This window comes from Carassius gibelio, chromosome A15 (genome assembly GCF_023724105.1).
Source record: "Carassius gibelio isolate Cgi1373 ecotype wild population from Czech Republic chromosome A15, carGib1.2-hapl.c, whole genome shotgun sequence".
Classification (NCBI taxonomy): domain Eukaryota; kingdom Metazoa; phylum Chordata; class Actinopteri; order Cypriniformes; family Cyprinidae; genus Carassius; species Carassius gibelio.
In genome coordinates, this window is record NC_068385.1 from 16,897,278 (window position 1) to 16,921,960 (window position 24,683).

General features: G+C 41.2%; 1 long non-coding RNA gene across 2 annotated transcripts in view; it reads left to right on the plus strand.

Annotated features, from left to right (window-relative positions):
* The window catches only part of LOC128028643 (uncharacterized), a 59,253-nt gene extending 41,602 nt beyond the window's left edge, over positions 1-17,651 (plus strand). For both annotated transcript variants that reach the window (XR_008187195.1, XR_008187194.1), the window contains 3 exons: positions 17,094-17,230; positions 17,308-17,426; positions 17,557-17,651. This is a non-coding gene — a long non-coding RNA (uncharacterized LOC128028643). The remainder of the gene's footprint in view (positions 1-17,093; positions 17,231-17,307; positions 17,427-17,556) is intronic.
* Positions 17,652-24,683: the final 7,032 nt, after the last annotated feature.

The window sequence follows — 24,683 nt, forward strand, 5'->3', positions numbered from 1 at the left end:
CTTGTTTTAGTGAGTTGATGTGAAATATCAGTACAACAAAATGGTAAATCACACCAAAATGGATCATGACGCACCAAAAAGTGCCGATATTTAGTGTTAGAACGTGTGTGTGTGCAGACACGCCCCCCTCAGAAACAGTATAAATAAGACTGAGTGACTGGAACCTTTCATTTTGTGTTCGAGCTAGCCTGAAGAAGGAAAATAAATTCCGAAACGTCGCGATAAGGCTTGAACAGTCCACTTTAGGGCCTCCATCAGTGTGGTGTATGATGTAGAGAGCCACAGAAATTTTCTAGAAGGTTCCAAAAATTGTTTTCTCCATCCAGACGATGTTGAGATCTCTTGAAGTCACAGAAACGTATTCCTCCATCCAAAACGATGTTGAGTTGTGTATAATTAAATTACTGATTACTCTCTTGGGGGTTTAGAACAATTTCCTCCATCCATACAGATGTCGAGTTTTTTCAAAGATGTACTGCACCACACAACACCTAACCTTAACACCCATTTTGTTGTGCAAACCTAGTGGAAATAACCACAAATATTTTAGCCCCATTTTGGATTTTTTTTGCATTGACTCATGGACTCGGTCTGGCTTGGATCGGTCTTTAGTGGTCAGTGGACGGATGGACCGTGCACAACCAGGTTCAGACCTCAGGTCTGGACCTTGGACGTTTCATTCCCCTAACCAGCCAGTGCCTTCGTCTCTGAGCTTTGGGCTGGTCCTTGTCGGGCCTTGTTTTAGTGAGTTGATGTGAAATATCAGTACAACAAAATGGTAAATCACACCAAAATGGATCATGACGCACCAAAAAGTGCCGATATTTAGTGTTAGAACGTGTGTGTGTGCAGACACGCCCCCCTCAGAAACAGTATAAATAAGACTGAGTGACTGGAACCTTTCATTTTGTGTTCGAGCTAGCCTGAAGAAGGAAAATAAATTCCGAAACGTCGCGATAAGGCTTGAACAGTCCACTTTAGGGCCTCCATCAGTGTGGTGTATGATGTAGAGAGCCACAGAAATTTTCTAGAAGGTTCCAAAAATTGTTTTCTCCATCCAGACGATGTTGAGATCTCTTGAAGTCACAGAAACGTATTCCTCCATCCAAAACGATGTTGAGTTGTGTATAATTAAATTACTGATTACTCTCTTGGGGGTTTAGAACGATTTCCTCCATCCATACAGATGTCGAGTTTTTTCAAAGATGTACTGCACCACACAACACCTAACCTTAACACCCATTTTGTTGTGCAAACCTAGTGGAAATAACCACAAATATTTTAGCCCCATTTTGGATTTTTTTGCATTGACTCATGGACTCGGTCTGGCTTGGATCGGTCTTTAGTGGTCAGTGGACGGATGGACCGTGCACAACCAGGTTCAGACCTCAGGTCTGGACCTTGGACGTTTCTTCCCCTAACCAGCCAGTGCCTTCGTCTCTGAGCTTTGGGCTGGTCCTTGTCGGGCCTTGTTTTAGTGAGTTGATGTGAAATATCAGTACAACAAAATGGTAAATCACACCAAAATGGATCATGACGCACCAAAAAGTGCCGATATTTAGTGTTAGAACGTGTGTGTGTGCAGACACGCCCCCCTCAGAAACAGTATAAATAAGACTGAGTGACTGGAACCTTTCATTTTGTGTTCGAGCTAGCCTGAAGAAGGAAAATAAATTCCGAAACGTCGCGATAAGGCTTGAACAGTCCACTTTAGGGCCTCCATCAGTGTGGTGTATGATGTAGAGAGCCACAGAAATTTTCTAGAAGGTTCCAAAAATTGTTTTCTCCATCCAGACGATGTTGAGATCTCTTGAAGTCACAGAAACGTATTCCTCCATCCAAAACGATGTTGAGTTGTGTATAATTAAATTACTGATTACTCTCTTGGGGGTTTAGAACGATTTCCTCCATCCATACAGATGTCGAGTTTTTTCAAAGATGTACTGCACCACACAACACCTAACCTTAACACCCATTTTGTTGTGCAAACCTAGTGGAAATAACCACAAATATTTTAGCCCCATTTTGGATTTTTTTGCATTGACTCATGGACTCGGTCTGGCTTGGATCGGTCTTTAGTGGTCAGTGGACGGATGGACCGTGCACAACCAGGTTCAGACCTCAGGTCTGGACCTTGGACGTTTCATTCCCCTAACCAGCCAGTGCCTTCGTCTCTGAGCTTTGGGCTGGTCCTTGTCGGGCCTTGTTTTAGTGAGTTGATGTGAAATATCAGTACAACAAAATGGTAAATCACACCAAAATGGATCATGACGCACCAAAAAGTGCCGATATTTAGTGTTAGAACGTGTGTGTGTGCAGACACGCCCCCCTCAGAAACAGTATAAATAAGACTGAGTGACTGGAACCTTTCATTTTGTGTTCGAGCTAGCCTGAAGAAGGAAAATAAATTCCGAAACGTCGCGATAAGGCTTGAACAGTCCACTTTAGGGCCTCCATCAGTGTGGTGTATGATGTAGAGAGCCACAGAAATTTTCTAGAAGGTTCCAAAAATTGTTTTCTCCATCCAGACGATGTTGAGATCTCTTGAAGTCACAGAAACGTATTCCTCCATCCAAAACGATGTTGAGTTATGTATAATTAAATTACTGATTACTCTCTTGGGGGTTTAGAACGATTTCCTCCATCCATACAGATGTCGAGTTTTTTCAAAGATGTACTGCACCACACAACACCTAACCTTAACACCCATTTTGTTGTGCAAACCTAGTGGAAATAACCACAAATATTTTAGCCCCATTTTGGATTTTTTTGCATTGACTCATGGACTCGGTCTGGCTTGGATCGGTCTTTAGTGGTCAGTGGACGGATGGACCGTGCACAACCAGGTTCAGACCTCAGGTCTGGACCTTGGACGTTTCATTCCCCTAACAACTCAATTCGACTGCTAAACAAACATGGCCTCCCCTCTCTTAGAGCTACTATACTACAAACTAACCCTTTGTGGAGTCTAAGGGACAGACTAAGAGCAGAAAGACTTTGGATAAACAGACTCAACACTCTGTATCCAAGAGGACTGAATGAGGCCTAAGAAATGGGGAAGAGCCACTGAGGAGACTTGGATTCCTGTCTTTTAAAATAGTGGGATTATTCATATAAATGTAGATTTATTATTGGTTTAACTACATTATATTCACTGAAAGAAACAACAAAACATACACTGACCTAACCCGTCACAGACCCGGATAAGGCACCCTGGACTGACTGACCCCTACCATACCTAAAACCTACCAATTTCACCACTTATCACAACACTACCATCCCTAACCCTACCCTTTCCACTCCTCAGACACATAAATTTACCCCCATACACCCACCCACCCATTCCAAACCCTACCCCTTCTACCCCTAATAAATCACATGGAGAAGCATTACCCATACTTATAACGGGAGCACATATACTAAAAAAATGGCGCAGTGGATAAGACAACGCACTTGGTGTGAGAGACCCGGGTTCGACCTGGGTTTGAATCCACTGTGAGACACCAATGTGTCCCTGAGCAAGACACTTAACCCCTAGTTGCTCCAGAGGTGTGTGACCTCTGACATATATAGCAATTGTAAGTCGCTTTGGATAAAAGTGTCAGCTAAATGAATAAATGTAAATGTTATAAATAAAATAAACAAATATAAAAACCTTAATAAATAACACTTATTATTAAAAACAATACTCGCTCATATATGTTTAAAAATCTCACTGATCTGTGGTTCAACGGTAAAAAGACCAAACATATTGGTGCAGTAGTGGTCCAGGGCCGTGGGGCTCTGCTCGAACGGTGTAAACAGGTGGCCATCAGGAGTATAAGAAGGACAGTGCATTTACCGATGTTGAACTATGTTTCAGCTTCTGGATCTCATGCGTTCCTAACACCTGAGGGCCGAGAGTAGGTGGATTAAACGCTTGGATACCCTGCACCCGAGGGTAATGAATGAGACATACATTTGAGATTTTTTTTTACTTCTATCTTTCTACTCTTTTGCTTCCCGTTGACTCTTTTCAGACTTGCACACCTTTTTTTTCTATGGCTACTACCCAAAACTTAACCATCAGTAATCTGTATGGCTATACCAGCCCTGGCCCTAAATCTACCCAATATTAACCCCTTCCACTGCCCTTAACCTAACCACTCTAACCCTGGGTCACATTGCCCTTTAGGTGATTGCCCGGGTTTTCTTAGCCCTGACCTAATTTTTTTTAATTTCACATTTATTCTGAACCATTAACGGTCCCCCTCGTATTCATACAGTCCTCCATTGGGTACCCCGGAGCTATAATTTATTTAATGATTTACTAAGAGAACACACATCATGTGGTTTTCTTTTGAGCATAATTCATGTTATTATTAAAAATCATTGGAACATAATTAATGTGGTTTAAAAATATTTAAGGCCATTGAATGTCTATATCGGTTCTCTGAGGGGTCAAGAGGTCATATTCCTAATCAGAGGTAAAAATGAGAAGGGGTGCGTGCTTGTGAACTTGGCCTGGCTTGGATCGGGCTTTATTGGTCAGTGGACGGATGGACCGAGCAGAACCAGGTTCAGACCTTAGGTTTGAACCTTGGACGTTTCATTCCCCTAACATTTCAGTAATATGAACAGTTCAGTTCATATTAAACAGGTTCTCCCCACTCAGTGATGCACCCCCTGAGAAACCTGATGAAAGTGCTCTAGTTATTGGTGATCCTATTGTACGGAACGTGAATATAGAGACACCAGCCAGCATAGTCAAATATTTACCGGGAGCCAGAGCGCCTGACATCTTGGCAAATTTAAAAGTGCTGGCTAATGCTAAACGTAAATGCAGTAAGATTGTTATTCATGCCAGCGCTAATGATGTTCGACTTCGCCAGTCGGAGATCACTAAAAATAACTTTAAAGAGGTGTGTGAACTTGCAAGCACGATGTCAGACACTGTAATATGCTCTGGTCCCCTCCCTGCTTACCGTGGTGATGAGATGCATAGCAGATTGTCATCACTCAATGGCTGGATGTCTAAGTGGTGCCCACAGAATAACATATGATTCATAGACAATTGGACGAGCTTTTGGGGCAGACCTGACCTGTTTAAAAGAGATGGTCTTCATCCCTCCTGGGGTGGCGCCACTCTTCTCTCTAGAAATATGGCACATAGTCTTAGTGTTTATACTTGACTAACTGGGGCCCAGGTCAGGAAGCAGACAGACTGGCTAAACCGACCGTCTGCTAGCTGTCTCACGTTACAGAGGTCAGTTAATTCTCAGCACATAGAGACTCTTTCACCTAGATATCACACTATAGAGACTGTGTCTGTTCCCTGAACTAGAAAATACAAAAAACGTCCAAACCAAGTTAAGGTTAACAATTTAATTGAGGTTCAACAAATAGAGTTGGGGTACTCGAACTTGGACTCGGACTCGAGTCCAGACTCGAGTCCAATTTTGAATGAACTCGGACTTGTCACGCACTCGGGTGAATTTGTACTCGGACTTCACATGGACTTGAACATTTTGGACTCGGAAAATATTCCGAGTACAGTCGAGTCCACGTCATGTAAAACCAGCATAAAATTGAAATGATAAATTAATGAACGTCTCCCCTTCTGTCATTTTACTGCACCACACCGGCAGGCAGAAGTCTCATGCTTGCAGACGAAACACACGCACCACTCACTAGATATCAGTGTGGATTAGTGATGGGAAGTTCGATTCTTTTCCGCGAACCGGTTCTTTCGGACAGTTTGATTCAATAAACCGGTTGAAAAAAAAAAAACAGTTCACCGGATACATAATCCATTGCGATGTATTTGTTATTAAATGAACTTACGTTTCGTCAGATTGCCCTTCATTAAAGCCCTCGGTTTACCCGCACTCATTACATTAGCACAAAATCAGTTCAGAATCAATCACCAAAAGAATCAGTTCGGTTCAGACGCGCTGTGAGTCAGTCGGCTTCATGCTGAATCACGAATGCGCAGTATCATCAGCTCCTCGGTTCTCGAATCCGACGCGTCCGAAAGAAACGGTTTTCGGTTCAGTTTACTGATGATCTGAAAACTGATACAACCGGTTCTTGACTCGAGAACGAGAATCGCTCAAAACCCGGGTAGGAAAATCTGACAGGGTAGGATAAAATGTCAGGACACCGGCACATGCTGCAGTTCAGTATCATCAGCTGCTCTACTCGTGTTCATGTTCTGTTTACTACAAACTCAGTTTGTGAATCTGTCATCATTAACTATAAATACAGTACAGATATTTCATAAATCATCCCTTATTCATATTAAACATGGAGTCTTTAGAGTCTTAATTATTGTCCAACTTCCCTGAAAACCCCTTTGGCCCATACATAATCTACAATATACAGATTAGAAACATGTAGCCCCTATCCTAAAAAAAAAACGTATATATATATATATATAGATAGATATAGTTTTATCACACTTTCCGATGTTTAACAAAATACTTGAAAAATTACACGCATGCGCAGTATCATCAGTTCATCGGTTCTCAAATCGGACGCCTCCGAAAGAAACGGTTTTCGGTTCAGTGTACTGGTGATCCGAAAACCGATGCAACCGAGTACCAAAGACAGCAGCAGCAACCAACAGATGCTGCACAGCTCAGCATTGCAGGATTTGCAAGACCAGAACTGACCAAACAAGCAATGCAACTTTATGATGCAAGTTCTCCAAGACAACAAGAAATTCATAATGTCATCATTAAGGATCTCCTCATTGGCTGCACTTTACCTCTGTCAAATGTGGGGGAGAGGCATTAAATAACTGAAATGTCATCTTTAACTGGAGGACAATATAGTGTGATACAATAATAAAATAGGTTCATTTGTATTTTCATGCACTTGTAATACAATAAAACCTTTGAAACCTTTTTTGATAGGAAACTAGTTCTGTTGACATAAAATAAAAATGTTCAATGGCAATGACTAGATGTAACAGTGGTATTTTTTTTATTACATTTTTATATTGCCATTGGTTTAATGGGTTGAAAGGTTAAAATATTAATAGAATGTAAAAATGTACAATACCAATTTATAATCTTTTTTAATTTAATTACTTTCTGGACTCGGGCGGACTCGACTCGGACTCGGCCTTTAAGAACTCGGACTTGAGTCCAACTCGAACCCTTTTGGACTCGGACTCGGACTTGGACTCGATGTTTGTGGACTTGGTCTTGACTCCTACTCGACAAAGGTGGACTCGGACCCAACTCTATCAACAAATAAAAAACAAATGCAATATGGATAAACAAATGATAAAGATTGGCTTATTGAATATCAGATCCCTTTCCACGAAAACACTTTTTGTAAATAATATGATCACTGATCATAATATAGATGTACTCTGTTTGACAGAAACCTGGCTAAAACTTGATGATTACATTATTTTAAATGAGTCCATCCCCCAAGATTACGGTTATAAAAACGAGCCGCGTCTAAAAGGCAAAGGTGGAGGTGTTGCTTCAATTTATAACAACGTTTTCAGGATTTCTCAGAGGGCAGGCTTCAAGTATAACTCGTTTGAAGTAATTGTGCTTTATTTAACATTATCCAGAGAAACAAATGTTAATGATAAATCCTGTTATGTTTGTACTGGCTACTGTATACAGGCCACCAGGGCACCATACAGACTTTATTAAAGAGTTTGGTGATTTTACATCCGAGTTAGTTCTGGCTGCAGATAAAGTTTTAATAGTTGGCGATTTTAATATCCATGTTGATAATGAAAAAAATGCATTGGGATCAGCATTTATAGACATTCTGAACTTTATTGGTGTTAGACAACACGTTTCAGGACCTACTCATTGTCGAAATCTTACTCTAGATTTAATGCTGTCACATGGAATTGATGTTGATAGTGTTGAAATTATTCAGCCAAGTGATGATATCTCAGGTCATTATTTAGTTCTGTGCAAACTTCATATAGCCAAAATTGTAAATTCTACTTCTTGTTACAAGTATCGAAGAACCATCACTTCTACCACAAAAGACTGTTTTTTAAGTTATCTTCCTGATGTATCCAAATTCCTTAGCATATCCAAAACCTCAGAACAACTTGATGATGTAACATAAACTACGGACTCTCTCTTTGCTAGCACTTTCAGCTACAGTATCGCATCAGACAGTGCACTATAGACCCCCTGAGGAACAGTTCGACTCATTCTCTACTATAGGAGAGGAAGAATTGTATAAACTAGTTAAATAATCTAAACCAACAACATGTATGTTAGACCCTATACCATCTAAGCTCCTAAAACAGGTGCTTCCAGAAGTCATAGGTCCTCTTCTGACTATTATTAATTCCTCATTGTCATTAGGATATGTCCCCAAAACCTTCAAACTTGCTGTTATTAAGCCTCTCATCAAAAAAAACACAATTTGACCCCAAAGAATTAGTTAATTATAGACCAATCTCGAATCTCCCTTTTCTGTCCAAGATACTAGAGAGGTGGAATCCTAAATTATATTCCTTCTTAGAGAAAAATGGTATATGTGAGGATTTCCAGTCAGGATTTAGACCGTATCATAGTACTGAGACTGCTCTCCTTAGAGTTACAAATGATCTGCTCTTATCATCTGATCGTGGGTGTATCTCTATTAGTTTTATTGGATCTTAGTGCTGCGTTTGACACAACTAACCACAACATTCTTTTGCATAGACTTGAACACGTTGTTGGCATCAGTGGAAGTGCATTAGCATGGTTTAAATCGTACTTATGACCGCCATCAGTTCGTAGCGGTGAATGAAGATGTATCCCATCGATCACAAGTGCAGTATGGAGTACCTCAAGGCTCAGTACTAGGGCCGCTACTCTTCACGCTTTATATATTACGCTTGGGAGATATCATCAGGAAACATGGTGTTAGCTTTCACTGTTTTGCTGATGATACTCAGCTCTATATTTCTTCGTGGCCAGGTGAAATACAGCAATTTGAAAAACTCATTAAACATCCAGGATACTAGAAGCAATCCCACAGTCCTGGAAGCAATTATTAGGCAACACGCCACACCTGTGCTCTGCTCACCTGTAGGGGAGACGCAGAGGCAAAACGAGGAGGAGCCGGCAGGTCCGTAACACCCCTTCCCTTAAGATAGATGCCCCTAAAGGCCTCTGCAAAAACAGTCAAAACCCCACACAACAAATGACAAAATATTCTTAATTTTTTAAAATAAATCACTATAAACAAAGTGAGCACTTAACTTTAGTTTAAGGGATGTTAACATCCCATATACATGGACTGGACAGAAGAACTCTTGTCCACAAGCCCCAAACCCTTCTACTCTCCAACAGCTCCAATCGACCTCCTCCCTAACCAAGAGCTCCAGCAAATCCCGGTACCTGGAAAGCTACATTTAAGGAGACTAGGCAGAAAAAGTGGAGAAACAGGGAGAGAAAGAGATCTAAGACAAGACAAAACGTTCACTCCATCCCACCCGGAGCACGGGACAAGGCGTCAGCCATCACATTGTCCGCGCCCCGAATGTGCCGTATTTGCAAGTTCTATGGCTGCAAAAATAAAGCCCAGCGCATAAGGCGCTGACTAGGACTCTTTAAAGAGTGGAGGAATGTCAGTGGATTGTGATCCCAGTAGACAGTCATAGGAACAGCGCCCCCAGCTAAGTACACATCAAACTGTTGCAGACCCCAAACTAGCGCCAATGTTTCCTTCTCAATAGTTGAATAATTCAACTGATGACAATTTAACTTTCTTGAGAAGTAACATACTGGCCTATCCACCCCCTGCTCATCCCGCTGCAGAAGCACCGCACCAGCCCCCACTTGGCTTGCGTCAACCTGCATCTGGAAAGGCTGATCTAAGCGGGGTGCCATCAAAACTGGGGCAGAAGTAGACAACAACTTGACATTATCAAAGGCAGTCTGAGAGGTCACAGTCCATTCAAACTTCACTTTATCTTTTAACAAGTTAGTCAAAGGGGCTACTACCGTAGAAAAGTTGGAACAAAAGCTGCGGTAATACCCTACCATGGCCAGAAAGTGCCGCAACTCTGTTTTGGTGGTAGGAACAGGAAACTTATCAATAGCCACCACCTTAGCATGGACTGGCTTCACTTGCCCCTGCCCTACAAACTTTCCCAAGTAGACCACTGTAGCCTGGGCAAACTCGCACTTGGCTAAATTTACAGTAAGGCGAGCATCAACCAACCTAGAAAAGAGAGACCGAATACGGTCCAGATGTTCAGACCACTCCTCGCTATACACAATCACATCATCGAGGTACACAGCGCATCCCTGCAAACCGGAAACAACACGGTTCATAAGTCGTTGAAATATGGCTGGAGCGTTTCGTAAACCAAAACTCATAACAGAGTAAGAATATAGCCCAGAGGGTGTAATAAAGGCTGAAACTTCCTGAGCTCGAGATGACAACGGGACTTCATAATATCCTTTCAATAAGTCAAATTTACTCACAAACCTTGCAGATCCTACACGATCAATGCAATATTCAACCCTTGGGAGTGGAAAAGAATCTGATTTTGTGATGTTATTCAGTTTATGATAATCGGTACAGAATCTGTGTTCCATCAGGTCTACTGACCAATATACAGGGTGAAGCCCAACTCGAATAGGAAGGCTTAGCCAACCCATTATCCAAAAGGTACTGCGCCTCTGCCTCTAGATGTCGCTGTTTGTCTTGTGACACCTGATAGAACTGCTGTCTTATTGGTTCTGAATCACCAACATCAAAATCATGCTCAATTAAATGAGTACATGATGGCGTATCTGAGAATAAAGAAGGAAAATCAGACAACAAAGACGACAGTTCTGATGCACGCTCCTCTGGCAAATGTCCAAACAAAGCATTTAACTCTGCCAGTTTCTCCGAGTTCCTCAAACGAGGTTTCAGCACACAGTCATCAGGACCTACCACATCCTCCCCACTACTTGCTGCCACCATGTAGGGAGTCCCAAGGGCCCTATGAGCCTCAACAACTGTGGCTAAAGAAACAGGCATAACCCGTTCACCAGACTCTGCTGCCCCAGAGACTGAAAACCTGTCATAATAGGACTTCAACAGATTTATGTGACAGAGCTGAGTGGAACGCCTGCGATTTGGTGTAGAAAGTAAATAATTCAGGTCTGACACCTGTTGAACAACCCTATAAGGACCGGTGTATTTTGCAAGGAAAGGAGAATTTGCTATCGGCAATAATGCCAACACCTGATCACCAGGACTGAACACCCTCGGCTCAGCTCGACGGTCATACTAACTCTTCATTTTCTGTTGGGCTTTAGTCAGGTTGTCATTCGCCATCTCACAGGCTAAAAACAGCCTACGTTGAAAACCATTTACGTAGTCCAACAAATTAACAGGAGACTCCGTACACTTCACTACAGGGGGAAGTCGTGGCCTAATGGTTAGAGAGTCGGACTCCCAATCGAAGGGTTGTGGGTTCTAGTCTCGGGCCGGATGGAATTGTGGGTGGGGGGAGTGCATGTACAGTTCTCTCTCCACCTTCAATACCACGACTTAGGTGCCCTTGAGCAAGGCATCGAACCCCTAACTGCTCCCCGGGCGCCGCAGCATAAATGGCTGCCCACTGCTCCGGGTGTGTGCTCACAGTGTGTGTGTGTGTGTGTTCACTGCTCTGTGTGTGTGCATTTCGGATGGGTTAAATGCAGAGCACAAATTCTGAGTATGGGTCACCATACTTGGCTGAATGTCACTTCACTTTCACTTTCTGTAAGACGTGTAGGACACTTCTGTAAGACTGCTAAAGGCCCACAAACTCTATGGCCAAAGACCAGATCATAAGGCGAGAAAAACCAGTGCTCTCCTGGGTAACCTCTCGTGCAGCCAACATTAGCCATGGGAGCCAGTCTCTGTTAAGCTCAACACAATAACCCCTGAGAAGCGACTTCACTGTCTGATGAAAACGCTCCAGAGCACCTTGGCTCTGGGCGTGATATGCACTACTAAGCTGATATTTCACACGGAACTGCTCGGGCACCTCTCTGAACATGCGTGACATAAAATTAGAGCCTTTATAACTCTGTATAGTTTGAGTAACCGAAGATGGAAATAAACTGTGAAAGGGCTTTCACCACAGACCTAGTTGTGATCGTACGCAAAGCATAGGCAGCTGGGTATCGGGTAGACTGACACATCACAGTCAGTAGGTAAACACACCCTGACTTAGATGAAGGCAATGGTCCCACACAATCAATTAACAAATATTAGAATGGTTTTCCTATAGCTGGAATATGGTAAAGTGGAGCTGGCTTTAACACCTGATTAGGCTTCCCCATCAACTGGCATACATGACACGTATTAATGAAGGATGCCACATCCTTCTTTAGGAGAGGCCAATAGAAGTACTTCATAAGACAGTCATAGGTCTTTCTTACCCCCAAGTGCCCAGCTACATCCCCATGAGCTGTCTGTAGGACCAAGTATGGCACTATCACTTGAAACACTGGATCCTCGACCCCTTCGTCAGTGTGAGAAGACCACTTCCGGATCAACAACCCATCCTGAATAAAATAACCCCTCGCTGCATTTCGCAACTCCTCAAGAGGTAACACCCCAACGAACAGATCTTTTAATGTTGCATTCTCCTTTTGAGCTGCCACAACATCACTATGAGAGAGAGATGGTGGTAGATTAGGCACAACAGCAGACTTAAACTCTCTACTCTGAGAAACATCATCATCATTAGAGGCACGGCTCATGGCCCGTGTCACGGCACAAGCTGTAAAGATAGTCAAATTCTGACCACGAACGACACTGTTGGCTGCTGGGAACATTGTTAATAATTACAGGGGGCGGTATATCACGCCAGACACGTTCTCCAGCCAAATTGTTACCTAAAAGAACATGGACGCCCTCTATAGGTAAGGAAGGGCGAACTGCTATTTTTACTTCCCCTTGTACCAAATCAGACTGCAGATTAATCCTGTGCAATGGAACAGAGACAACCTGCAACCCAATCCCCCGGACTAAAACATTGTTCCCAGTACTCGAGTCTGCAGAAAAAGGCGATACAGACTCCAAGATAAAAGACTCAGATGCCCCTGTGTCCCTAAGTATCTTAATTGTCATTCGTTTGGAACTACCCACCAGTGAAACTAAACCATCTGTAACAAAAGGAAAGTAACCACTTCCACTAGTCACAACTGAATCAGCTCCACCGTTTCTCTCACTAGCCCCAACAGAGCTCAGGCCTGATAGCTGAAATGAGGTCACAACATCCTTAGGTTCAACCTCAGTCTCACCCATCAAAACTTTAGCAGGTCTAACAGATTCAGATACAGCAAGTGTGACTCCCCTAACAACCTCAGTACCCTTTCTCTGACTTTTCCCCTTTAAAACAGGACAGTCTTTCTTCCAATGCCCCTTTTCCAAGCAGTATCGACACACATCAGCATCATTCTTAGCCTGACTGGCAGGTGTAAATGCAGAAAACCTAGAATGTCTGCGAAAACTCACAGCACCTTTGTGTGACTGATTAGAGTGTGAATCTATTCTACTCAGAGTTGGTGACTCAAATGAACCTAAAGAAGAAGACCCCAAAGCTCTATTGCAACGTCCAAAACGTTGTTCCTGATAAACCTTACCTGTATTGTTTTCTTTTAAACTATACTTGTGTGTCAAAGCAAAATCATCCGCCATAACTGCGTCTTCCGCTGTGGTTTTCATCTAATGCTCAAATACATGGGTAGCGACACGCTTAGGAAGGATATTTATGAACTGTTCTAAAACAATCAGATTAGACAATTCTTCAAAAGTAGTGACTCCTACTGCAGAGCACCAACGATTAAAATGGCTGTACAATTCCCTCGCTACCTCTGTATACGTCTGTTTATCTCCCTTCCTCCAGCTGCGAAACTGCAAACGATAAGCTTCAGGAACTAATTCGCAAATTTTAAGCACTGCCTCTTTTACTTTGACATACTTTTTTGTATCTGGTACAGGCAAAGCAATAAAGGCTTCTTGTGCTCTACCTACCAGAAAACTTTGGAGTATCAACGTTCTTTCAGAGTCAGACCAGCCACGGTCTCAAATAAATAAAAGAAAATATCTGGATCTCTCTCATTAAACTTTGGCAGCAACCTAACCATGCTAGATATATCAGGGGAACGCACAGACCCCCTAGGAGCAGTACCCTTATCCCCATCAACTGGAAGCCTACCTTCAGCGCTCAGTTTCAGCCTTTCTACAGCCACATCACGTTCACTTTTTATTCTTTCAATCTGTACTTGACACTCTGCCTCACGTTGAGCTTCTCTCTCTCTCTCTACGTTCTGCCTCACGTTGAGCTTCTCTCTCTCTACGTTGAGCTTCCATCTCTTGACGTTCTGCCTCACGTTGAGCTTCTCTCTCTTTCTGTTGCATTTGATCAACACTTTTTGTTGCTCAAACGTAAGTGATACTTTAAAAAACTTTCATAATTGGTGTTGATGTTTCTCCTAACTCTAACTCATCCATAATTAGAGATACAGGTGACGAAAGAATATTCCTAACAACCAGTTCAGCCTGAACTGACACTCTAATCTGGGCTAATTTAGCGGTTCTGGGTCAACCTAAGTCAAAGTTATAATGGTCACAAACCTGACGCAACTGATCCTTTTTCAAATCGGTCAAAACCACCACGGATGGAGCTACAAAAAAATCCTCCAAACTAGCCATACAAATGAAACAAATGATACAACACAATTCTTGCAGATAGGCTACTAAAGAAAAACGAGCTCACCTTTCAAATGCAAATGTGGCCACAACACTGCACATCAGACGAGACAAAACGGAGCTGCCCTATAAAAAGAAATAAGAAAAACAACGATCCTCTTCATGCAATTCCCAAGGACAGAGATTTTTACTACACAATATCAGCGGAGCCTTAACTCCTCCGACAAAATGCCGTTACAGCAGGCTTCCACGACGGTGCCCTCTGCCCAGGATAGCACAAAAATAAACTAAAATAAAAAACAAAATAAACATTAAAACTAACGGGCACTCTTAAAGCTCCGATAAGTATTTTATCAAATACTTTTATCAATAAACTCAATCTTGAACACGCAGTGCAGACCCACACTTACCAAACAATAGCCCACCGCCAATACTTCAACCTGGCTCACTTCAAAAAACAGCCCAGGCACAAATTAACTAAATGTTCTCCTCCTCTCACGCACCAACAACGAAAAAAAAAAATTTCCAAACACAATTAATTTTCAAAATAATACACATGCGTCTTCCCAATGAATCAAAACAAACTTTCAATTCAATGAACTATCAAAGCACTTTCCAAATCAAACGCACTTAAACAAAACTGTCTCAATACATTTAAAGCTTAACACCTAGGCTCTCTTTTTTTTCTTAAACCTAGTTATACGCATAAAAAATGATATATTTACCGACTTCTTTTTGGATCCATATTTTGACGAGCCCTCCAAATCTTTTTTGTCGTTTGATCCCGATCGTTCAAATCCCTTGACGAGCCACCAATCTGTTTTTGCTTTAAAGAAAATATATTTATTAATGATAAAGAATGAGCAACATAAAGTAAATAAAGTCAGTATAAGTGTTAAACTAGAGAACTGAAAACGTATGCAATCAGGGTATATGAAGAGTCATGTAAAAGGAAACAAAATCAGCAAAACGGTGCGGGAGAGAAGGAGAAGCGGCGGCCCCCCTTCAACCCAGTCTGGAGAGCTTTTAAACATCCAGGATACTAGAAGCAATCCCACAGTCCTGGAAGCAATTATTAGGCAACACGCCACACCTGTGCTCTGCTCACCTGTAGGGGAGACGCAAAGGCAAAACGAGGAGGAGCCTGCAGGTCCGTAACACTAATGAATGTTGTTCAGTTGCTTTGACGCAATGTATTTTGTTTAAAGCGCTATATAAATAAAGGTGATTTGACTTGACTTGACTTTGTTTACGTTTCAGTTCTTCAGGGACAGAACTGTTTGTGTCCGTTATGGAATAACTCATGCTAAGAAACTGTGTCTTGGTAGTAAAAAAAGGCATGGTTTTGCAGTGTACAGTGTCACAAACAGAATGAGATGATCCACCAGAAAAAAAAATGAATGAAAGATAGGTGAAAGATAGTGTATATTTGAATTTTGGCACTCCCTCGTGACGCGCTATGATGCACCTGTCAGCTGATGAATTTATAGCGATCGCCTTTTTCTTTGTTTTATTTTTCAACGTTTTTTTTTTTTATGTGAGTGTGTTTTATGTTGAATGTGAATGTATCTGCATGATTACCATCTGTTTGAATGCAAATCAGCTCGCTATCACTGCATGCTCACGGCTATATTTAGAGAGAGTGGATTATTTACTTTATGGCACATTTGTGTTATTACTATTTGTATAAGTGGCCATCAGCACATTAGCACTTATTTGCATCATAATTCGTTGTAAATGCTGCATTTCTAGCAATCTCAGGATGTTCTGTAACTGGCAAACAAAGTTAAATCTTTTTTTTATTTTTCTTACTCAAATTATTCTTATTGTATTTTTATAGTGCTCAAATAAATCTCTTATATGATGTCTAAGTTTCTGTCTAGTGTTTTATAACTGAAAAAAAACTATGCAGTGGTATGTTTAATGACTAAATAGTTTGTAGAAGCCTTCAATACTATTGAGAAATATATTTTTTTATATTTGAGGGGTGGGGGGTCTAGACATAGTCTCAGAAAAATATTTGCAGGAGTCTCATTTTTCATGATATCTTATTCAGATTTGAAATAGAAACTCATGAGACATTACTTTTCTAGATTGCTCCAGGACTCATTTCATGTATTTCTATATCAAATAAAAAAAATATTTAAGAAGAAAAAATTCAAGGCACTCCAGTGTCTATAACTTTTAATATTTTTGAGCATTATCAAATCTGGTTGATAAAAAGTAAAACCCAAAGGGTCTTCTTTCCAAAGACACCAAAATTACGTTTGTAACACACTGAAGTAGGAAACTGTTACAATTTGTTAGGTAGAGCACTTTCAGCTGTGAGTCCCATAATGGGGGGTGCTGGCTAACCGTTAACTTCAAAGACCATGCTTGAAGTACAGTTAGTGTGAAAAAATGTATATAAACATTCTGTACTTCTCCAGCATGTGTGGTGCCTCCCCTTCCGTAGATGAGCTGGGGGCATCAACCGTCAGACCCCCCTGTGGCTCTGGTGGCAGCACACCTCTCTCCTGGAGCCTCATGACATACCTGCCGACATGCATTGGTGGGAGAAGTGAAGGTATAATATCCGTCATGGCCTGTTGTGAAACCCAACCATATCTGCGTGAAACATTACAATACTTGCTTTTGTCGTAGCCTTTGCACATCGGCTGTTGGATTGCTAAGAGGGACACTTGAAGCCCCGAGGAAGAACCGGTCCTTGTCGTCTCTACTGGAGCTTGGGCCTTTAAATATTCTGGCCGGATATGAACAAAGTAGCAGTCCAACCACTACAAAGATTTACACGCATTTTAAGTGTTTGCTGTCACAAAGCTGTTAATGAACTGAGGTGTGTTGTGCAGTGTGATCATCTTACATGTTCTTCTTTTCTGCTTAACTCAATAGCTCCTTTGGACAGCGTTACAGTGACTCCGTCTGCCTCTGGCACTCTGTCGTTCCACTCCTGGACCTGTGAAAACATTCAAACAGAAACAATAAGGTTCTGACATGTATTCTTCAAATTCAGAAGACCGTATATATAATAGAATATAAAATTATATTATGTTATATCCTATTATATTATGTTATTATATTTGTCTTTTGAATGAGTCTAAAATGTGTCAGCTTTGAGCTCACCTTGAACTCTTTAATGCTGGCAGGACCAAGGTGATGAACTCATCATTGTGGTGAGACAGAAACTCCGGAAGTCCATCTTGCTCTTTGCAGGGACCCCCCTTATGTTGTCTGAGGTGGTTGGACACCTCAGCCATTTCCTCCTCTGTGAGAGCAAGGATTTTGGACTCCTTGCTTTCACCACTGGAGGAATGGTATGACTATCTCACCCCTGTACAGTCTATTACACCCATCACAAATTACAATGCCCAACTGACTCTACATCCCTTTGAGTGGAAGTACTCGGCCAGGGAGTCACAAGACGCATCCTCCCTGACCAATTTCCTGACCTGTGAGAAATTCATAACCCTCCCTTCTCTTGCCCACTTCTCTTGTGACTTCTTGGCCCTCAGGACTTCCTCCTGGATAAGGCCTTCCTCTGCATCCCCCAAGCAGAAATTTCTTAAATGGTCAATTTTGATCTATTTTGACAAATCAAGCAGTGGACCACGATGCAAGGGTTCCTGTGCACAGCTGAAGAACATACTGATTATTTCTCAGTAACATAACACACTTAATGCACTGTGCGCTCGGATGAGTTTATTGTGGAAAAATAATATAAAAAATATATGTAAACGACAACTCTTTATCTTTATTTGTTTTCGTGCTGCGCTTTGTGCTCAGAAAAACTGCACGTCAGAAAAGCACACAAATTAAACGTTTAAATAACCAGTAAGGATTTAAACAGAAGCAAAAAAATATATATAATAAATTGTGAATGAGTTAACTGTGATGTTAATGTATGTCGCAGTATATTAATTCCACTGGACCAGAACTGCAGCTGATAGAATGTGTGCAGCAGCACAATGCAACATTTCTTCGAAAGCAGAGACATTTTTATCGTCCACAACCAAAAATATTGACATCCTACCCTCTGCAGAAATCAAGGACAGGGGGCAGACCGGACTGCGAGGGCACTTTAGTGTTGGAAGTCAAAGTCGCAGGGACTCGAGACCACCTAAAATTAAATTTATTTGAATGCATTTGTGAGAAAGCGATTACGAGTAAGTTAGTCCTGCCTGTCTGTGCAGCGTCCCTCTACTTACACTGAAGCTGTGGATTTTGATTACTTCAAAACACAAAGAGATTTTCTTTCTGTTTCCAAGTATTTTATTGACAAAAAGGCAGCGTGTGTGAGTGATCCGTTGTGTGTCTATGCGTGTGCGTGCACTCCTTGTAAGCAGAACTTGTTTAGAACGGCTTTAATTATGGCATTAAAAGTGCTATTGATTGAGCAGTAATGGAGTACTCTGAGAGCGAGCGGAAACCAGAGTTCTCTGACTTTAAAAAAAAAACCTGTTTCAGTCAAAATCAGGCTGTTCAGCTCTCAATGCACTTTGATCCCATACGCTGTTTTGGGGTGGCAACTGGGGTGGCAAAGCTCATTTTTTGCCACCCTTGTGGACACGCCACTGCTTTAAAGCTCTGCCAGGTAAACATTTCAATTAGCATTCTGTTCTCACATGATGCGCAAGCGCACTGTCAAACAGCACCAAACTGCATTTTTGTTGGGTCAGACCCATCTGCTAGCGATGGAAAAATATGCACAAAACAATCCACTTTTAAATTTTAATTTATCATCAAAGGGACAGATCATTTCACACGCCCCTGCTGTTGACCCCCCCCCCCCCCAACATATTTTCATTTTCAACTGCCCTCTATCCATCCATAAAGACAGTCAGACAGACATGGTGCCGTCAGGCCTATTTAAAAATCTGCATCTTTGTTGAACTTTAGGTGAAAACTGTAAAAGTAGAAAACTGTGAAGCGGATCAGGGGAGCTTCACATTAAAGACCATATTTTCTGCCCTTTGGTGGACAACTTGAGACACTGATAGTCAGGTAAGTCTTTACTATCGGTTGTACATCAAATCTAATTGGCTTAATTTACTGTCCTCCAGTCGTACTCTGATAAGTAACCCCTTCTTTTTGTGTTCTTTACTCTGTCATCACAGGTGAAGAGATTGGAGTCGGTCCTCACCAGAGACAAGCCAGCGAATGTGTTCAGGGCTAACAGGTGGAGGCATACCTGGTGTGTGGCCCACCTCTGAATTGCACCGGTCGAGAAGCGGAACCACAACAACACCAACTTGCCCAGCGGGAACAGGTAGCGTTCAGCAGGAATGGAAACGATGTACAAAAATGGGAAAGGTTCTTCTAAGCAGTGTCTAAGGGAAAAGAGGCCTAATTATGTATTTACGGTCAATATCCTTTTTTTAGTTCATTTAGTTAATGATTTGTATTTTTAATGTATTTTTATTTCAGTTTGTCAGTTGATTTTATTTTTTACCATCAGTTTTACTTAAACCACTTTATAAATGCTTTATATTATTTTATTTATAGCTTGTATGTGTATCTTTGAGTAATGCCACTTCTTGGTTTAAAGTAAATAACAAGTACCTCAACTTTGTTTTTTGTTTGTTTTTTTAACTATAATATATAGATATAGTGTATTTATTGTGGTTTTGCTGTTCTGTTGGTTGTTCACAATTTTTCCATTTACATATTAAATAACCGTAGATATGAAGATTAAATAAACAACCCTAGATTTCAAGAGTAAATATATAGTGTGTCTGTGTGTTAGAACTTTAGATTATCTGCAAAATATTGTCAAATATATCACAAAAAAAACAAGACAAGATCAGAATTCTACATTTGTTTATTTGTGTTTTTTTTTCACTGGTTCTCTTGATGAGCTTTTTTTTCCTGCAGGAGTCCAGTCCTCATCCCAGAAGCCCCTGGAAACCCCTTCGTTGAGGACAGTCACTGCGTTCGTCTCCAGGTTTCTCCGAACTGACAGAAATATCAGGAGGTGGTTTTTAGTTTCAGGTGACATGACTTCTATGGAGAGAACCTGTCAAACAGTTAAGAGTCTTACAGCGCTCTCACCTTTAATTTTCAACACATCCATCATATAGCTGAAGAAGGGCAAGTGCTTTTCAGTCAGCCTCGCTCCGTGCATCTGATCTCCCTGGCCAGGATCTCGTCCAGCTCTTCAGACCGTCTCTGGTTCGGTTCAGGAGTCCAGTCCTCCTCCCAGACGCCCCTGGAACCCCCTTCCTTGAGGACCGGCACTGCGTTCGTCTCCAGGTTTTCTTGGTTCTGACAGAAATATCAGGATTGCTGACCTTTCCTTCCAGCTGCTTTCTCAGCTCCTCTATCTTATCGTTTTGGTCTGCTATGTATGACTTAAAAAAAAAAAAAAAAAAAAAAAAAAAAAAAAATCAGGGTCAGCCTTAACCGCAGCCATATTGATCAGCCTGTCGTTTACGGTTTCCTGGAGGTCTCTGTGTGTTTCCATCAAATCAGAGAGATGCTCAATAGCAAATCTCTCGAGAGAATTGACTCGACTAACACTTCCTCAAAAGACCGGTCCAGGTTATCTCCTTCTGAGCTGCTCATCTTTTCATTTTCCTGATGGGCACACACAGAACAGATAGTTATCATTGTAAATATCTCGTGGAAACCGTACATGTGTGTAGATCATTGACCACATTTAGGGGAAGAAGGTGCACTTAGCATAATAAATTACTTAAAGCTTACCACACATGAAAGCATTGCAGTGTACACTAGTTATTAATATGCTGTAATAATAATAATAGTACATATTTGGGCTAGACCATTGTGAAATGAATATGGTTGGAAATATTGTTAACAATTATTAAAGTTGTTATTAGTCCAATTACACCGATCAACTGTCGCAGAGTTTCAAAAACTAATGCATCTGATGTGGAATAGCCATTTCATTCAATGCAGATATCGAAAAGTTTTTGCTCTCTTTTTACCTTGATTCTCAACCGATCGACGGCGTCACTCCGAATAGGGCAGATGATGCGGCGGAATCAACAAGTCCACTTTGAGTGACAGCCGGGCTCCCGCTCCTCTGACAAGCGCTTCTGGAGACACGCCCCCAGCGGAAGACGACAGGTAGTTCACCACGGGACCGTAATGTCTGACAGGCTAATATGAAACCCATTGTCACATTTCAATCCACACTGGAAGTATGCGTTAGGTGGCAAAAAAGTCAGCACTAAGTTATCAGTAACTTCATGAGACTTTATGCAGGCTCTGTCCTGGAGCAGATGCTGGAGACGGCAGTGCCGGAGGAGCGGCACACTAACACCTCTGCTGCCCTCTAGTGGACAAGGAAAAGCGCAAGATGGACTATTTACATTTGATGGAATTAGAAACTGAAGTACTTCAACAATAAAGCTGAATTATCTTTATGAAGAAAGACAATTGTTAAGAAAATGTTTTATTCATTGAACAATTAATGGAATCTATATATTTTTTCATATGTAGAGTGTGTGGGTATAACTGTATACTATTGTGATGTACTATACTATAACAGGCCGGAATGTACCCGCAGCAGGCCTTCAAGAAATGCTCCAGCCCATACAGGCTATTGAACCCCTTCTGCCTCAGGAGGTATAGAACACACGAGAGGTAGAGTCCCAGCCTGTACAAAAAAAAAAAAGCATTTAATATCTAAGCTCTAATATTTACAGGGTATGATTTTTTTTAAAATTTGTAACACATACAGAAGTTTGCACTCCAGTGCTTTTTAGACACACACATATATCAAGAACCAGCATATGAATCTCTACAATGTTGACAATCAACAAAATGTTTCATGTTGCAAAACATGAATTACTCCCATAATGCACTGCACTATGAATAATAAATTTCACCATTGTTGAGGATCACATGATAAAGGTTCATGGCTAAATGCCTAATTCCAAAACGTTTGTTTTGTGTTCCTTAATATTGAAGCATTATATGGTGGCATTTGCATAATGAGATCTCTCTCTTTTTTGTGAAGTTAAGTATGGTGAACCCATCCAAAGTGCACAGACAGAGCAGTGACTACACAGCAGTTCTCTCTAACAACTAAGCCACAAACACTTCTCTTTAAATGTATAATCAAGAAATGTAATTCATAGTCATCAAAAGCATAAGTTACCTGCTAGATCAAGAGTTGTATCAGCATTGCACAAATGTTTGCTGCAAAACAATAATGCAATTGTTTAGAAGAAATTTTTTTTTAAACAGCTTAAAGGCTCAAGAGCTCAACTGAAGCAATTATTCACCACAATTATGGTGGCAAAGTTTTTTTTTTTTTTCAATTGATTTCATCCAAGGTTGTGCTTAAAGCCAGTTGTAGCTCTTGTGTTTCTCTTTTCTTCAGTGATGTTAATTGTAAACAGCAGGTGTTCATCACTAATGCATCTTCATTTAATTAGTCACTTAATTATCTCATTAACTTTAACTCTTTGAGGACTTGGGATTTAACTCAAGACTTGTTTGTCACTTGGAAGGAATGACTTGGTTCCTCCTCTGATGAAATCCTTTACTGAGTTCATGGATGGAGCAAAAATATGGCAGGACTTTTACTCTTTGGCCCCTGGACTACCCAAATCTGGTAAGAACCATGCGTAACCGTGCTATGACTTAATCTCTGCCAAAATAAAGAAACACAAGAAACCGGACATTCTTTTAAATTGAGATTCAAGCTGCCAATCAGGGATGGCTCTACAAATTGTACCTTAACCTTTCAAAGAAATGGTACATATATGTACGTTTTAATGTTTGGGATCATATATGTACCTTTTTGACACTCAAAAAGGTACATACATGTACCTTGAGGTCCAATAATAAGCCCTATGGGGTATGTTAGTGTAGATTGTACCTTGGGGGTCAGAAATGGACTCCTACTGTACCCCTATTTCTGACAGTGTGGAGGAAACCATGGTGGCCGTTTTGGCTCCGGTTGATGAGGACCACCGATATCCTTGCCCCTTTCAAAAGACGGGGTTGACTCACTCCAGCAACCTTCTCTTCTCTGACCACTCAGACCAATAACTTGAGACATCTGCACTTTTAACTGAATTTTTAAAAGGAAGCAGCACAACAGAACGGGGAGTCAGAACATCGGGACACAGCATCTGAACACTCATCACCTGAATTGCCTAGACTTGCGCCCATATTTATCAGCATGCACAAGGCACCACCACCCACAACACCATAATTACTCAGTGTGATGACTAAAGTCCCCATGCTACCCTTGATTCCATGGGGTTTACCCAACTGACATATCAATACGAAGCATAAACTAACAGACTGGAACCTTAAAATCAGCAAAAAGTTAATCATTATCAGTGATTCGAACTTGGCTAGGTTCCCAACAAACTCATTATAAGCCTTTTGCGGTCGCTGGCCCTCAGTGAAGCACAAACCTCAGCACTGATGATAGGACTCTTATATTCCTACTCCGCACGGTTTTAAGACACAAAGAACATAATAGTTAAAAGACCTCCAAGCGTATCATCAAAGAATGAAATTAGAAACTTTTTCTGAAGGAAAGAATATCTCAAAAATGAAACTCCCTTTTACTCATACCTCAGATTGGTCGCCTGTGTCGGCCAGCCTCCCCAAAGAAATATCAAACATTATTAGAGCTGATTTATATGCATACAAATACATCAATTGGGGTATTAAAGAAAACAGAAACTTATCAAAGGGAGAGATGAAAGCTATTTTAGATTTACAAAAAAAATAAAAGATATAGTCATAAAACTGGTGGATAACTTTACAGTGATTCTACACAGAGATCAGTTATTTATAAAGCTAAGAGACAACTAGCTGTAAGGAACCACTATCGGGCTCTTGAAGAACCAATATATACAGAGACCATCGGCGAAGTCAGAAATTTTAGAAGAAATGTGCTCGAAGAAAATCATTAATGGGGCTCAGAAGGAATATTTCATAGGTGACGGCCAACCTATGCCCTGTTTTTATTTGTTACCTAAAATACATAAGGAACCCTAGAGCTGGAGTATCGCCTTTCAGATACCTCCAGG